The following is a 17,552-nucleotide window of genomic DNA, read 5'->3' as shown; positions in this document are numbered from 1 at the left end:
TTAATACACAGAGCCCGAGTCTTTGCAGACAGGAAGAACATGTAGTATGGTGCTTGTTTCAACTCACCAACACTGGTAACAGCCACTTCCTGGCTTATTGCTCAGTGTAATGCTTTAACCAGTTGATCTGCTTGGTTTAAATGAAATGTGGCTATTTTTCAGATTTCTAGCATCTGCAGCATTTTGCTTTTATTTGGCAGTTAACTGTCAATCATCATCTAACTGGTACGTGCTTCACTGCAGAGTCTCTAACATTGACAGCCAACTGACCAACCAATTAGCATGTTCTTCTTATACAGTATAACCATATTGTTTCCTTTGACATTGCTATTCTTGCGAATTGTCCCGATGCGTAAAGATGAAAAGACTTGCCAAAATGTGTCTTTTTTCAGAAATACTCACAGTCTATTTAATATTCAGTTGACAATACTTGTCATGGTATATCAGATGGCACCTACAGCTTAGGTTTTAATAACTCAGAAGTTGCAGATGAGTAAAGGTGTATCAGCCTTGGAAAATAACTATGTCAGAAGTGAGAAAAGTGAGTGGTTCAGGTCTGACACACTCCAGCTTGAAGTGTGGTTGAGGCAGAATCAAATGAGGCATTCAAGATGCCACTGGATGATTGTTTGAATTCAAACAATGGGCAGACGTATGGGAAAAGGCAGGAGAGTGGGCCAAATAACCTCTCATTTACAATAACAATTCTGTTATCTCAAAAGGACATGGAGTTGGAAGTGATTACAGAGACAGGGAGGTGTATGACTCTAGAAGTCCCATGAACAACGCATTACCATTCTCTCCAAGTCAAATATCCACAAGGAGACAGCTAATTCCAACAGTGTTTCCAGGTGCATGTGCTGTGGCGTAACACATTGGTTGAGTATGTTTTCTTTTGTCAAGAAATGTGAGCATTGCTGACCAGGCCTGTTTCCCATTCCCTAATGGCCCAGGAGAAGGTCATGCTGAGCTGCTCTCGAGTCATCATAGTCCATTAGGTGTCAGTGCATTGGAGTGGGGGTGTTCCAGGATTTAGACCTAGCGACACTGGAGGGACGGTAATATATTTCCAAGTCAGGATGGCGAGTGGCTTGGAGGGAAACTTGCAGGGGGTGCATTACCTGTATGTCTGCTGCACTTGCCCTTTGAGGTGGAGGTGCTATTGTTGGACTGGAGTGGACAAAGTCAAAAATCACACAACACCAGGTTATAGTCCAACAGGTTGCTCCAAAAGCTTGTGATTTCAAATAAACTTATTGAACTATAACCTGGTGTTGTGTGGCCTTGCCCTTTGCAGTAGTAGCTGTCTGAGGAGCTTTGGTGAATTCCTGCAGTGCAGTAGATGGTACACCCTGCCCTTACTGAGTGTCAGTGGAAGGAGTGAATATTCAAGGTCATAGAGAGAGTGGATGTGGTGCCAATCATACGGGCTGCTTTGTCCTGGATGATGTTGAGCTTTTTGAGTGTTGTGGGAGCAGCACACATCCGGGTAAGTGGGGAGTATTCCATCACACTCCTGACTTGGGTGTTGTAAGCAATAGACAGGACGTCCATTTTCTGGTCAATGGTAGCCCACAGCATGTTGTTAGTGGGGGATTCAGTGATGGTAATACTATTGGGCATCTTGAAAGGGCTGATCAGATTCTTTCTTGAAAATTATCATTGTCTAGCATGAATGTTACTTGCCACTTCTCAGTCTAAGCCTAACTGTTGTCCAGGTCTTGCCTATTTTGGGCACAAACTACATCAGTATAGGAGAAGCTGTCTTAGCTGTCAGTGTGCATCACCTTGTCACAGTAAGAGAGCAGAAAGCCAAAGAAACACCTACAGCAATGTCGCAGGCAATGTGCCAGGCTACAGCAGGATAGGAAGAAGCAAGTCAAATGGGCAAATCCAGCTGGAGGGACAGTAAGAAATGTGCAAACTTACAGAACCAGGGTTAAAAGTGGCAATGCAATCAGCAGAGAGCACGATAATGTTTCTGATACTATTGCAAGCACCATGTACCCCTTCCCATTTTGAACAAAGGCTGCTAAATGAACATAGTTGAGAATTGTTATCTGGGAAGCTGTAAAGACAGATTCTGGCAATTCTTTGTGACAGAATACCCTCAGGATACCCTGTAAAACATTTTCATGCTAATTTGTTGTGTATTTAATTTAAGAAAAGTAATCCATGCATTAAACAACTTCTGTAGGCAATGTGACTTTTTAAAATACATATTTTGTAACCGTGTTGGAATGGCCTCTTTTCAGTCTTAATAGCAACTAACTCAACTGATCTGGAAAGAGAAAATGTTGGAAATCACACAGAGTGAGGCAGCATCCATGGAGAGAGAGCAAGCTAACGTTTTGAGTGTCGATGACTCTACATCAGAGCTGACTTGAAGTATGGAGGGGGCAGCATTTATGCAATAGTGGGGTGTTGGAGTGCTGAGGGAAAAAGGATGTAGATGGTGCAGATTAAGCACTTAAATTAGTTTCTTCTTCAATTAAATGTTAAAGCAGCTTTAAAAAACTACATTTAAATCTGTACCTACCAACTTATCAACAGTGCTTTCAAAATTGTATTGTAAAATGGTCATTCCTCCTGGCCACTTCTAGTCATTAAAATCACCAATCCTCGTTCGAAGTTACTAATAAATGGCAATACTCATCTCTGGTATTAGTCGTAATCTTTAATATGTCTACCAACATTTATTGCCCATCTCTAATGTCAATAGAGAAAGGTTTCCAACTCAGGATGTCAAGTGGCTGGGAGGGGAACTTGCAAAGTATCTGCTCTTATCCTTCTTAGTGGTAGTATGGTGGCTCGGTGGTCAGCACTGCTGCCTCACAGTGCCAGGGACCCGGGTTCAATTCCAGACTCAGGTGACTCTCTGTGTGGAATTTGCACATTCTCCCCGTGTCTGTGTGGGTTTCCTCTGGGTACTCCAGTTTCCTCCCACAGTCCAAACATATGCAGGTTAGGTGAATTGGCCGTGCTAAATTGCCCAAAGTACTCAGGGATGTGTAGGCTAGGTGTATCAGTCAGGGGTAAATGTAGAGTAATAGGCTAGGGGAATGGGTCTGGGTGGGTTATTCTTCGGAGAGTCGATGTGGACTTGTTGGGCCAAATGGCCTGTTGTTTCCAAAACTGTAGGGATTCTATGATTCGTTCAAGGTTGCAGGTTTGTAAAGTGCTGTCATGGTGCTTTGGTGAATTGCTGCAATGTATACTGCTGCCGTTGTGCAATGTGGCACTGAATGTTGAAGGTGATGGACGCAGTACCAATCAAACAGGGGGTTGCTGGATGTGAGTACTATTGGAGCTGCACCCACCCAGGCAAGTGGGGAGTATTCCATCACAGTCCTGAACTCCAGCTGGTGGACAGGCTCTATTGATGCAGAAGGTGAACTACTTGTTGCAGAATTCCTAGCCCCTCCCCTGCCCTTGTTGTGGTTGTGGTTGCGCAGGTTAGTTTTTGGTCAATGGTAGTTAACCACCAGGATATTAATAGTAAAGATCAGTAATGCCATCGAATCTCAAGGGGAAATAGTTGGTTTCAATCCTTTTTGAGATAGTTAGTATCTTGCACTTATATTACTTACATTTTTCTTGCCATTTACTAGCCCAAGACTGGACATTACCCAAGTCACATGGACATAGGCTGGATCAGTGCCTGGAGGGGGGCAAATGGACCTGGACAATATGCGGCTACCAGTGAGGATCCTACCTCTGGACTACAGCAGCTGAGGAGGTTGGGCCTAAGCCAATCTCCTGAAGGATTCCTGAAGAGATGTCCTGGGGCTGCCATCATTAACCCCCAGCAACCACAATCACCTTCCTGTGCGTTAGACCTAGCTCCAACCGCTTGAGAGCTTGTCCCCTGACTCCCATCAATTCCAGTTTTGCGAAGAGTCCTTGATGCTACAGTGAGTCAAAAGCTGCATTGATTTCACTATCCTCAGATCTGGGGTTCAGCTGAGTGGCCCTGGCAGAATCCAAACTGGGTGTCACTGAGCAGGTTAGTGCTCAGCATGTGCTGTTTGATAGCACTCTAATGTTCCACATTGTCTTTCACAACCTTGGGCCATCCTACAGTGCTTGACAACCAATGAAGTGCAGAGCCAAGAATGTGGTGCTAGAAAAGCACAGCAGGTCAGGCAGCATCTGAAGAGCAGGAAAATGGATCTTTCAGGCAAAAGCCTTTCATCAGAAATTCAGATGCTGCCTGACCTGCTGTGCTTTTCCAGCACCACACTCATGACTCTAATCTCAAGCATCTGCAGTACTCACTTTAGCCTAACCAATGAAGTGTAGTCAGTCACAGCTGTAATGGAGAAAATGCTGCAGTCAACTTGCACACAGCAGGATCCCACATACCAGACTGTAAAAAATGACCATGTGATCTGTTTTTCAGTGATGTCAGCCCTGGGATGACCTTTGGCCCCAGGTCACCAGTAAGAACTTTCTCCTTAATTTCAAACCAGTAGACGGGGCAGCGAGCACTTTCAATCCAACCAACAGCTCGGACAGGCCCTCAGCAACACCGCACACTGATAAATGCAGGACTTGCTCCGGCCTGCACTGGAGGCTCAGACACTCAGGAATGAGGTCAAAGTGGGCCCTGCTAGTCACATCGACATCCTACTAACTCATTTAAAACAGATACAAGCTGTGGATCAGCTGTTTGTGGATCAGCTACCCCCTCCAATGAATGACAGCTTAGTCATCAAATGAGCCAGCACAGCCATGATTGGGCTGAATGGCCTATTTCTACGTTCTACGATTCTATTGTAACCCTGAGTCATTCAGGATTCCTTTATGGAATAATAATTAAATCAGTTTTTGTCTGAATTATTTCTAAGCGCAGCACATTCTACCATAAAGCATGTGTTTATCTTTCCAAGTTAGCGATTTACACCCGCTGTTAAAGAGCAGAACAAAAAGCAGTAATAAAATACCAACAGTACTTTCTGGGCCAGAGTTTTTGTTCAAGGTGTTGTTTTTTTTCTCCTAAATTGGTACATTGCCTCCAACCATTTTTGAAATGAAACATTAGAGCATCTGCCATCATCTCTTAGATATCATTTGTTCTGTTTTTGGGCTTTATTCTTTTAAACTGAAGTCATAGTGTGTCAAGTAGCTACCTTTCATTTCTCTCTCTCACTGTCTCGCTCTCTAACTGTCTGTTTCTGTCCCTCTGTCTCTCTCACTGTCTCACAGTCTCTGTATGTTTCTCTCTTTCTCACTTGTAATCTCTCTCGTCTCTCACTTGTCATCTTTTCTCTCAATGCCTCTCTTCTTGAGTCTCTCTCTCTCTTTCCCTCTCCTTCTTTCACGATTGTGCTCTCTCACTATGTCTCTGTCTCACTTGTTCTTGCTCTTTCCCATTCACTGCCTCTCTCTCTCTTTCTTATTGTTTCTCTCTCTCACTCACTGTCTCTCTTGCTGTTTCTCTCTCTAGCTGTCTCTCTCTCTCTCTCTCTTGCTGTCGCTCTCCCACTCGCTGTATCTCTCACTATCTCTATATCCCTCCGTCAGAATTTTGCTGTTTCTCTCACATTCACTTTCTCTGTCTATCTCTCTGTCTCTCACATTGTCACTCTTTCTCTTGCTGTCTCTCTTTCTCTCCCACTCGTGTTTCTCTCTCACTGTCTGTCACTGCTTCTTTCCCTCTCTGTTTACACACACACACACACACACACACTCTCTCTCTCTCGCTCTCTCTCTCTCTCTCTTTCTCACTCACTCTCTCTGCAGCTATACTGTGGAATACTCATCTCCGTGTGACACCATGAATTAAGACTCTAGTCACAAGTAGTACACAGCTTCCAACCTGAGGAGCAATTTTAACATTCAAATCACAGAGATGGTGTGGAGAGGAGTCACAGCCTGATCACAGCCACTGGCACACAAACCAGAGAGACTGGCTTCAGAATAATCACCAAAAATATCATGTCAAGCCCATCTCCATCTGTAAAAACAACCTGTAAATGTCGCCAGCTCTAATCCTTTCAGAAATAAAAAAAGATATAACCAAGATTTAGACCCTGAATGTTGGTGTAGAGGTTTCTCAGTACAGACAGATGTTGGTAAATGCCATGCATTCCATGCATTTTCTAGTTTAAGTTCTGGAGAAATATCAGATCATTGAGAATATTAATGCATGCATGTAAACACAGAAAACCGATTCAGGGTAAAGTCAGTCAGTGTGACAGGGGGCGCGACTGGAACAAGGAGAGATATAGGATAAGCAATCAACTCTTTTTCACAAGTCACACAGCACCAGTTTATTTGAAATCACAAGCTTTCAGAACACTGTCCCTTCATCAGGACTTAACCTGACGAAGGAAAAGTGTTCCTAAAGCTGGGATTTCAAATAAACCTGTTGGACTATAACCTGACTTCGTGTGACTTCTGACTTTGTTCACCCCAGATCAACATCGGCACCTTTCATTGTCTTGTAACACGGATACTGGTTTTTTTAAAGGCTTGTGTCACATTTCATTCTCTCAGATTGTGCTACTCTATATTGGAAGCAGACATGTTTGATGTAGTGCACATTAAAAATGCCACTAGAATGTAGCTCTGAAGGGGTTAAATACACAGCACACTGCACACATTGGTGTACATTACTTTTCAGAGGACATGCCTGAAACAGTACCATGTGACAATCACAGACAATTTAATGTTTCACTGGGTTTACACTTATTGTTACCATGATAGCTCCATTCATTTAAACGCAACAGTGAACACTGCCAAGTCAGGTCTGACCTTCTGCTCTTGGGACAGGGGCTGGAGTCAGTTTTGTCTAATAGTTCAGACTGGAATTTAAAAAAGGAGAGAAAGGACACCAAATGGAGAAGGATTTAGAGAATGACAGAATACAAATAGTGAGAGTTAGAAAGATTAGATTTACATGAGAAAGATATGCCACAGAAGCAGGGTGAGTGCACTGTGTCCTTTATTTCAAATCAGGACATGAAGATTAGCTGTTACAACTGAACAAAGTGAATCTGTTTCTCTGTGTGTTCAGCTGACTGTGTAATAGCAGCTGAACAATTTCAAACTGGTCTAACCTCATCCAGTGGGACCTCGATCCATCATTCGAAAGAATGAAGAAATACACATGGATGCAAAAGATGCCTGGTTTTACATCACAAAGACTGTTGTTCCCCTGGGTTACACAAGGAGTCAGAGGAAACAGAAAATCAACATAAAATACAATGCATTCAGGAGATTGGAAATCAAACCTGAAAGTGCTGGAGAAGCTCAGCAGGTCTGGCAGCAAATGTTGAGACAGCATCAGAGTTAATGTTTTGAGTCCAGTCTGACTCTTCTTCAGAAGCCAGCAAGGCTGTGGATGTCGGGCGATGTGCCTCAATTCAGAGAGCTGCCCCTGTTCCTCTGGGCTTGCAATAGTAACCTCTTGGTCACTGGTTCATTCCTATCCGTCTGCCCTATCACAGACCTTCCCTTGTTAATCGTCTCTCAACCCTCCCCTTTTGCATTTCTTACAAATTTCTTACATCTCTCACTTGTCCCAGTTTTGAAGGAAGGTCACACCCATGAAACATTAATCCTGTTAATAGCTTGTTTTCGTGTTGACTCAACGACAAACACCAAATTCAAGAAAGTATCAATAGCAGAGCAGAACCTACAAGAAATTATCTCTTTTCTGGGTTCAATTAAATGACATGAACTTTCGATCTTATCGAAGATTAAAAACATAAATGTTTCCTCAGAAATGGGATTAAACAATTTAAACCATATATTTGGTACTCTTACAGAAGTAGAGAGAAGCTGGTGAGCAGGGATCAAGACTTCACTAAATGAATAAAAAACAAAAGAACTGCAGAGGCTCGAAATCAGAAACAAGAGCAGAAATTGCTGGAAAAATTCTGCAGGTCTGGCAGCATCTGTGGACAGAAATCAGAGTTAACATTTCAGGTCCAGTGACCCGTCCTCAGATCTAAAGGTTCTGCAGAAGGGTCACTGGACTTGAAACGTTAACTCTGCTTTCTCTCCGCAGATGTTGTCAGACCTGCTGAGTTTTTTCAGCAATTTCTGTCTTTATTTTAGATCAAGACTTTGCTATCAACATACATTGCCTTAAAGTGATCCGTACAAAAGAGGAAGAGAGGGTGAAGGAGTAAGTAAGAGAGAGTTGCTGACCATGATTGTTTTCTCAGCACCAGGACAGCAGTACAGTGAGATCAACAAGGTCCTTGATTCCTTGTTGGAGCAGATCTACAGAATTGGTGACAATAGGGAATATGTATCATCACCAAGCTGTGACCGTCCAGAAAGAGAATGATTGTGAGTTCTTCTTAAAAATGTTTCCCTTTTTATTTTCTTTAAACAACCTTTCACTTTATAGTTACTGGAGTATTGGAGATGGGAGTAGGTCATGTCTGTAAACTCCAGGAATATGTCCAAGCAGACTTGGCAAGAGCAGTTCAGGGGCACATTGGGAACCAATACCATGATCTGTCTCCTAGAGGCTTCAGAGACAATAGCACTGTTTTTGTTCCAATGAACCAACGCATCAAACAATTCAACATTAACACCAACACAGCCCACACTCCCTGGATCCGATCACCATGCAAGAATTACTTAAACAAGCAGCAGCCGAAACACAACGCAGTTAATTACAAACACCTTCTGGAGCTGCGAGGTATTTACGTCAACCACCAATGCAGACTCTACTCATGCTTCACTGAGTGTGCAATGTGACTGGTCAACTTAAGAATGAAATGTGTCTTCTCCATAAAATGCAACTTTAATTCTTCTGACACAAAACTCTATTTCCAAGATGGATCATTCACATCCCACTTGACAGGAGCTGTCTCTGTAAATGTACTCAACGGGATGAAAAAAACCACGGAATGAAACTCATTTTGCTCCAAGCCTGCTTAAAGGACACTCCAATGATTTTACTGGACACGTGTGTACAGATCGCTACACAGTCAGCTCACAGGAAAGGAACATTCACATGTCAACAAGTTTGGTTATTAAGCTCTCCGTTAGAATGTCACTGAACGTTTGATTGGCAACGTTCCTGCATAGCTGTTCCTTATACAATACTTCGGTATATTCGGGGGATCAACAGCTCTTGTCTAATTCTGGATTAGTGGTGCTGGAAGAGCACAGCAGTTCAGGCAGCATCCAAGGAGCAGCGAAATCGACGTTTCGGGCAAAAGCCCTTCATCAGGAATAAAGGCAGTGAGCCTGAAGCGTGGAGAGATAAGCTAGAGGAGGGTGGGGGTGGGGAGAGAGTAGCATAGAGTACAATGGGTGAGTGGGGGACGGGATGAAGATGATAGGTCAAGGAGGAGAGGGTGGAGTGGATAGGTGGAAAAGGAGATAGGCAGGTCGGACAAGTCCGGACAAGTCAAGGAGACAGTGCTGAGCTGGAAGTTTAGAACTAGGATGAGGTGGGGGAAGGGGAAATGAGGAAGCTGTTGTCTCATGTTGCAGTATCCCAAATTCAGCCTCAAATAAGGATTACCAGCTCACCAGGACTGCCCTAGAATCTCAGTGAAATGAAGATTAAACTCCAGGGCACAGCTGAGAACAAAATCCCTGGGAGACACTCACAGGAACAGAGGAAATCTTTCCTTTAAACACTTCTGTTTATTTATTACAAAGGTTTAGGAGATGAGGAAGGAAAAATTCTAACTGACAGATAATTCAGGAATCCGGTGTAATGAAGGTCATTCAATTTACAACCCTTTCTACTTGTTTCAGTGAGATGTGGGCAGTTCTGGGCAGGAGGCTATTGACTGGCCACCTCTGGTTGCTGTGAGGACACTCAAATGCAATTAGAAGGAGGTGGGACTGGATTCACACGATGTTTATACCACAACCCAAAGCTTCTGGTGACGATTTGTCTCTGGCAGGACTCCACAAACAAGCAGATTTTATTGAGTTTCACAGCTTTCTCCCCAGTGGGATTTAAACTAAATGATAAAGATTATTACACCGTGAACTAATTCATTGTACAGGAAGCTGATGGAGACTTGGCTGAAAAATGTGAGAAGAAACAATGTGCATTTTGATTGTGCCTTTTATATCCCAAGGAAGTCCATGGGCTGTGAAATGCGGTCACTGTTAATATGTAGGAACCACCATGACCAATTTGTGCATAGCAAGATCTCAGAAATAGCAATACCATAAATGACCTGATACTCATTTTGTTGGAGGATTGAGGGCTCGCCCACCAGGGAGAACTTCTCTCTGCTCCTCTCTGAAATGATATCATAGATCAACTGCATCTGCCTGACACCGAAAACAGGCCTCCATTTAATGTCTAATGTAACGTGTCCAACACTGCTGCATTCCCGCAATGATGTACTCAAATGTCATCCAAGCAAATCAATTATAGAAGTTATATCCATCCATAAACGATCAATTCCACAAACAGAGAGGGCAAGATTTGAGCTCACCATTTGTAACTTGCTGGTTCACTGCTACAGACACTTGGTGAATGTAGCCTCAGCGCCATCATTATAAACTGTCTCTCCACCTCCTTCCCTTCCTTTATGATTATCCTGAAAACTCCCTGACCAAGTTGTTGGGCATCCTCTTAAAACATCATCCTTTTGCCTGGTGGTCACTTATTTCCAACCCCATCTCTGTGATGTGTTTAGGGATGTCTTTTTTCACATTATAATGGAAGTTCTTATTTACATACCGATCAACTGCAATTCAAAACACTACAAATATGTAAAACACACAGCAATTTCCAACTGGTTTGTCTGACCTTGATAATGTGACTTCATTCCAGGCCAGGAGCCAGGGGTTTACTAACAGATGCTAACTTGCAGAAACTTCCCTCAGTAATTAGCTTCGAATTAACACCATGATCTGCCAAGTTAGCCCACATTACTGTGGGGAATACCTCTGGATCCTACGTTGTTTTAAAGGGACACACACCTTCATTTCAGCAACTTCCTTTACTCCACCCTTGACAATCTTCAAATGCCACAGCACGACCCTCTGGCAATCTCACCCATTCTCTGATCCTGTTGCCACTCCTTCAAACCTAGGTTTAGCCACCCTGATTTCAGTTTCAAACTTTGATTTATCATGTGCCTTTGAAGGGCTTTGAAGTGCAGCAGTGTGGCAGTGTGGGGTATGCTGTCTGTTAGCTTTGCCGTGAAATGGAGCCCTGTTTTTGGTCTCAGGTAGATGCAATTGATCCATGACATTATTTCAGAGAGAAGTAAAGAGAAAAGCATCATGTAAATGTAAGTGTCATTGCCTGCTTCTAACAGTGTATTTGTATACATACCTATCAGTATCTGTAGATATGCAAGTGGGAGTAAGTGTGCATCTGTGCATGTGTATCTGTATGCAAAGGTGTGCATTTGTGAAACTGCGTTTGTGTATCTGAGTATGTTTTCACATCTGTGTACAGTGATATATTTCCAGGTCAGGATGGTGAGTGCCTTGGAGGGGAACTTGCAGGGGGTGGTGTTCCCATGTATCTGCTGCCCTTATCCTTTTAGATGGAAGTGGTCATGGGTTTAGGTGAGCTAAGGAGCCATGGAAAAGTTCTGCGCAGTAGCTTGTAGATGGTACACATTGCTGCAACTGAGCATCAGTGAATGTTTGTGGATGTGGAATCAATCAAGCAGCTGGATGGGGTCAAGCTTCTTGAGTGTTGTTGGAGCTCATCCAAGCAAATGCGGAGTATTCCACTACACTCCTGACTTATGCCTTGTAGCTGGTGGACAGGCTTTGGGGAGTCAGCATTAACTAACAGTAATTCCAGTAAATAACGGACTTGCATTATATCTGGACATGCTCACTTTACCTGCAGCACCTTGAATCTTGATGATTATGAAGGTGTTTGTTTTAAACAAACTGGAAATGTACCTGCTGTACAATGGATTTCAGGCCCAGGATCAGATTCATTCTGATGTATCACCTGCATCCATTTATCCCCATCCTGTAACTGCAGGTACTCACGTATAATTCTAAAAGTCTTAATCAGGAAACAGTGCATGTTACAAATATCTGTTTCCTTCTGCCCATGTGTTTTATTCATTCTGTGGCTATGCTTTCCTGGAATAAAGCTGAAAACCTGGAAAAGCGCAGCAGGTCAGGCAGCATCCAAGGAGCAGGAGAATCGACGTTTCGGGCATGAGCCCTTCTTCAGGAATGAGGAAAGTGTGTCCAGCAGGTTAAGATAAAAGGTAGGGAGGAGGGACTTGGGGGAGGGGGGTTGGAAATGCGATAGGTGGAAGGAGGTTAAGGTGAGGGTGATAAGGTGAGGGTGATTGGCGGGAGTGGGGGTGGGGGCAGAGAGGTCAGGAAGAAGATTGCAGGTTAGGAAGGTGGTGCTGAGTTTGAGGGTTGTGACTGAGACAAGGTGGGGGGGAGGGGAAATGAGGAAACTGGAGAAATCTGAGTTCATCCCTTGTGGTGGGAAGGTTCCTAGACAGAAGATGAGGTGCTCTTCCTCTAGCCGTCATGGTGCTATGGTCTGGCAATGGAGGAGTCCAAGGACCTCCATGTCCTTGGTGGAGTGGGAGGGGGAGTTGAAGTGTTGAGCCACGGGGTGGTTGGGTTGGTTGGTCCGGGTGTTCCAGAGGTGTTCTCTGAAACGTCCCACAAGATGGCGGCCTGTCTCCCCAATATAGAGGAGGCCACATCAGGTGCAGCGGATGCAATAAATGATGTGTGTGGAGGTGCAGGTGAATTTGTGATGGATATGGAAGTATCCCTTGGGGCCTTGGAGGGAAGTGAGGAGGGAGGTTTGGGTGCAAGTTTTCCATTTCTTGTGGTTGCAGGGGATGGTGCCGGGAGTGGAGGTTGGGTTGGTGGGGGGTGTGGACCTGACGAGGGAGTCACGGAGGGAGTGGACTTTTCGGAATGCTGATAGGGGAGGGGAGGGAAATATATCCCTGGTGGTGGGGTCTGTTTGGAGGTGGCGGAAATGACGAAGGATGATCCGATATATCTGGAGGTTGGTGGGGTGGTAGGTGAGGACCAGTGGGGTTCTGTCCTGGTGGCGATTGAAGGGGCGGGGCTCAAGGGCGGAGGAGCGGGAAGTGGAGGAGATGCGGTGGAAAGCATCGTCGATCACGTCTGGGGGGAAATTGCGGTCTTTGAAGAAGGAGGCCATCTGGGTTGTACGGTCTTGGAACTGGTCCTCCTGGGAGCAGATGCGGCGGAGACGAAGGAATTGGGAATATGGGATGGCATTTTTACAGGGGGCAGGGTGGGAGGAGGTGTAGTCTAGGTAGTTGTGGGAGTCAGTCGGTTTATAGTAAATATCCGTGTTGATTCGGTCGCCCGAGATAGAAATGGAGAGGTCTAGGAAGGGGAGGGAGGAGTCTGTGACGGTCTAGGTAAATTTGAGGTCGGGGTGGAAGGTGTTGGTAAAGTGGATGAACTGTTCAACCTCCTCGTGGGAGCACGAGGCAGCGCCGATACAGTCATCGATGTAGCGGAGGAAAAGGTGGAGGGTAGTGCCAGTGTAGCTGCGGAAGATGGACTGTTCCACATATCCTACGAAGTGGCAGGTATAGCTGGGGCCCATGCAGGTGCCCATGGCTACTCCTTTGGTTTGGAGGAAGTGGGAGGATTGGAAAGAGAAGTTGTTCAGGGTGAGGACCAGTTCAGTCAGTCGAAGGAGGGTGTCAGTGGAAGGGTACTGGTTGGTACGGTGGGAAAGGAAGAAGCGGAGGGCTTTGATCCTTCATGATGGGGGACGGAGGTGTACAGGGACTGGATGTCCATGGTGAAGATAAGGTGTTGGAGACCGGGGAAGCGAAAATCATGGAGGAGGTGGAGGGCGTAGGTGGTGTCCTGAACGTAGGTGGGGAGTTCTTGGACTAAGGGGGACAGGACCGTGTCGCGGTATGCAGAGATGAGTTTGGTGAGGCAGGAGTAGGCTGAGACAATGGGTCGGCCGGGGCAGTCAGGTTTGTGGATTTTGGGCAGGAGGTAGAAACGGGCGGCACGGGGTTGTGGGACTATGAGGTTGGAGGCGATGGATGGGAGATCCCCTGAGGTGATGAGGTTATGGATGGTCTGGGAGATGATGGTTTGGTGGTGGAGATGGGGTCATGGTCAAGGGGGCAGTAGGAGGAGGTGTCCACGAGCTGGCGTTTAGCCTCAGCGGTGTAAAGATTGGTGCACCAAACTACTACCATGCCTCCCTTGTCTGCCAGTTTGATAGTGAGGTTGGGGTTGGAATGGAGGGAGTGGAGGGCTGCACATTCTGAGGGTGAGAGGTTGGAGTGGGTGAGAGGGGTGGAGAGGTTGAGGCAGTTAATGTCACAGCGGCAGTTGGCTATGAAGAGATCGAGGGCGGGTAAGAGGCAGCACGGGGTGTCCTGGTGGATGGGGTGTGTTGGAGGCGGGAGAAGGGGTCGTCAGAGGGTGGGCAGGAGTCCTGGTTGAAGAAGTAGGTGCGGAGGTGAAGGCGGCGGAAGAATTGTTCGATGTCTCGCCACGTGTTGAACTCGTTAATCCGAGAGCGTAGGGGAATGAAGGTGAGGCCTCTGCTGAGGACTGATCTTTGATCCTCAGGGAGGGGTACATCTGGAGGGATGGTGAAAACACGGCAGGGCTGGGAGCTAGGACCTGGTGTGGGGCTGGAGCTGGGAGTGGGGGCGGGGTTAGGCATGGGGGCGGGAATCGGGGCGGGGACGGAGATCGACATGGGGATGGAGATAGGCATGGAGGCGGGGTTAGGCGTACGGACGGAGATCGGCATGGGGGCAGGGTTAGGCAATCTCCGTTCTCCGATCTCCATCCCCGCCCCAATTCCCGCCCCCACGCCTAACCCCGCCCCCGCCGAACTGGTCCTCAATCTGAACAACTTCTCTTTCCAATCCTCCCACATCCTCCAAACCAAAGGAGTAGCCATGGGCCCCCCCATGGGCCCCAGCTAAGCCGATCTCCTCATAGGATACGTGGAACAGTCCATCTTCCGCAGCTACACTGGCACCACCCCCCACCTTTTCCTCCGCTACATCAATGACTGTATCGGCGCTGCCTCGTGCTCCCACGAGGAGGTTGAACAGTTCATCCACTTTACTAACACCTTCCACCCCAACCTCAAATTTACCTGGACCGTCTCAGACTCCTCCCTCCCCTTCCTAGACCTTTCCATTTCTATCTCGGCAACCGAATCAACACGGACATTTACTATAAACCGACCGACTCCCACAGCTACCTAGACTACACCTCCTCCCACACTGCCCCCTGTAAAAACGCCATCCCATATTCCCAATTCCTTTGTCTCCGCCGCATCTGCTCCCAGGAGGACCAGTTCCAATACCGTACAACCCAGATGGCCTCCTTCTTCAAAGACCGCAATTTCCCCCCAGACGTGATCGACGATGCTTTCCACCGCATCTCCTCCACTTCCTGTTCCTCCGCCCTTGAGCCCCACTCCTCCAATCGCCACCAGGACAGAACCCCACTGGTCCTCACCTACTACCCCACCAACCTCCAGATATATCGGATCATCCGCTGTCATTTCCGCCACCTCCAAACGGACCCCACCACCAGGGATATATTTCCCTCCCCTCCCCTATCAGCGTTCCGAAAAGACCATTCCCTCCGTGACTCCCTTTTCAGGTCCACACCCCCCACCAACCCAACCTCCACTCCCGGCACCTTCCCCTGCAACCGCAAGAAATGGAAAACTTGCGCCCACACCTCCCCCTTTACTTCCCTCCAAGGCCCCAAGGGATCCTTCCATATCCGCCACAAATTCACCTGCACCTCCACACACATCATTTACTGCATCCGCTGCACCCGATGTGGCCTCCTCTATATTGGGGAGACAGGCCGCCTACTTGCAGAACGTTTCAGAGAACACCTCTGGGACACCCGGACCAATCAACCCAACCACCCTGTCGCTCACACTTCAACTCCCCCTCCCACTCCACCAAGGACATGCAGGTCCTTGGACTCCTCCATCGCCAGACCATAGCACCACAATGTCTGGAGGAAGAGCGCTTCATCTTCTGCCTAGGAACCCTCCAACCACAAGGGATGAACTCAGATTTCTCCAGTTTCCTCATTTCCCCTCCCCCCCACCTTGTCTCAGTCCCAACCCTCGAACTCAGCACCATCTTCCTAACGTGCAATCTTCTTCCTGACCTCTCTGCCCCCACCCCCACTCCCGCCTATCACCCTCACCTTAACCTCCTTCCACCTATCGCATTTCCAACGCCCCTCCCCCAAGTCCCTCCTCCCTACCTTTTATCCTAGCCTGCTTGGCACACTTTCCTCATTCCTGAAGAAGGGCTCATGCCCGAAACATCGATTCTCCTGCTCCTTGGATGCTGCCTGACCTGCTGCGCTTTTCCAGCAACACATTTTGAGCTCTGATCTCCAACATCTGCAGTCCTCACTTTTTTCCTGGAATAAAGGTAACATTTTTTAACAATTCCTTGCTATACTGGCTGTTCTGAAAGCACTTCTAATCTGCCACTACCTAGTTATAAAATAAATATTTTAAAGAGGTCATTCAGCCCTTTGAGGCTACTCCACATTCAATTAGATTGTTGTGAATCCATATCCTAAGGCCATTTACCCATCTGGTTCCTCAACTTGGAATACCATTGTCTAACATGAATTGATCAATCTCAGTTTTGAAATGTTTAATTAATTGCCAGCCTAAATGATTTCCATTCTCCTTTGTGTGAAGGGGAAGGGTATAAACCTCCTCTGAGCTGATGTATCTTTTGCTTTGGGGGGTTTTACAAAAAGACTGCCAAACTGCAGTGTTGCCTGAGGCTGCACAGAGGCCTCCAATGTAGAGTGGTCGGTATCCGCTGCAGCTCAGCATGACGTTTCTCATAATGCTGGTGCTTTCTAATCTCCTCACGCCAGCATTGTGACTTTGACACACTCAGTATGCTTGAAGCTCTTCTGTTCAGCAACTTGCCAAATCATCTGAGAGCAGCTGAATTAGATTCACGGACTGGAAACAGTTGTCAGTGCCCTTTGTGTGAGCTCAATGATGACATACATTCGCTGCATTATATGTCATAGGGTTACACACTCCTCTCTGAATCAGAAGGACGCGGGTTCAAATCCAAATCCAGGGGTTTCAGCACAAAATGTAGGTTGTCGTGTCATTACCAATGCAGTGCTGCACTGTTGGAGGGTCAGTGCTGAGGGAGTGCCACACTATCTGAGGGTCAATACTGAGGGAGTGCCGCACTGTCAAAGGGTCAATGCTGAGGGAGTGGGCACTGTCGGAGGGTCAGTGCTGAAGGAGTGCCGCACTGTCAGAGGGTCAGTGCTGAGTGAGTGCCACACTGTCAGAGGGTCAGTGCTGAGTGAGTGCCACACTGTCAGAGGGTCAGTGCTGAGACAATGCCGCACTGTCAGAGGGTCAGCGCTGAGGGAGTGCTGCACTGTCGGAGCATCAGTACTGAGGCAGTGTGGCACTGTAGGAGGGTCAGTACCGAGGGTGTGCTGCACTCTCTGAGGGTCAGTGCTGAGGGAGTGCTGCACTGTCAGAGGTACCACCTTTCTGTGTAGATGTCCCTCTCAGGTCAATGCTAAAGGTCGCTCAGACGAAGAAG

The 17,552-nt window shown here is 46.7% G+C and overlaps 1 protein-coding gene across 5 annotated transcripts in view; it reads right to left on the bottom strand.

Moving 5' to 3' along the window:
- The window catches only part of frmd5a (FERM domain containing 5a), a 285,958-nt gene that overhangs the window by 154,801 nt on the left and 113,605 nt on the right, over nt 1–17,552 (bottom strand). The window contains exon 1 of one of the 5 annotated variants that reach the window (XM_072565345.1): nt 7,239–7,337. The exons of the other annotated variants lie outside the window; for them this stretch is intronic. The gene's annotated coding sequence lies outside the window, so the exon portion shown is untranslated. Of the gene's footprint in view, nt 1–7,238; nt 7,338–17,552 lie in introns of those variants that run through there. 5 annotated transcript variants of the gene reach the window in all.

Source organism: Chiloscyllium punctatum, chromosome 48, assembly GCF_047496795.1.
Source record: "Chiloscyllium punctatum isolate Juve2018m chromosome 48, sChiPun1.3, whole genome shotgun sequence".
Lineage (NCBI taxonomy): Eukaryota > Metazoa > Chordata > Chondrichthyes > Orectolobiformes > Hemiscylliidae > Chiloscyllium > Chiloscyllium punctatum.
Note: the sequence above shows the minus strand (reverse complement) of the source record. Positions and strands in the feature narration are given on the sequence as shown.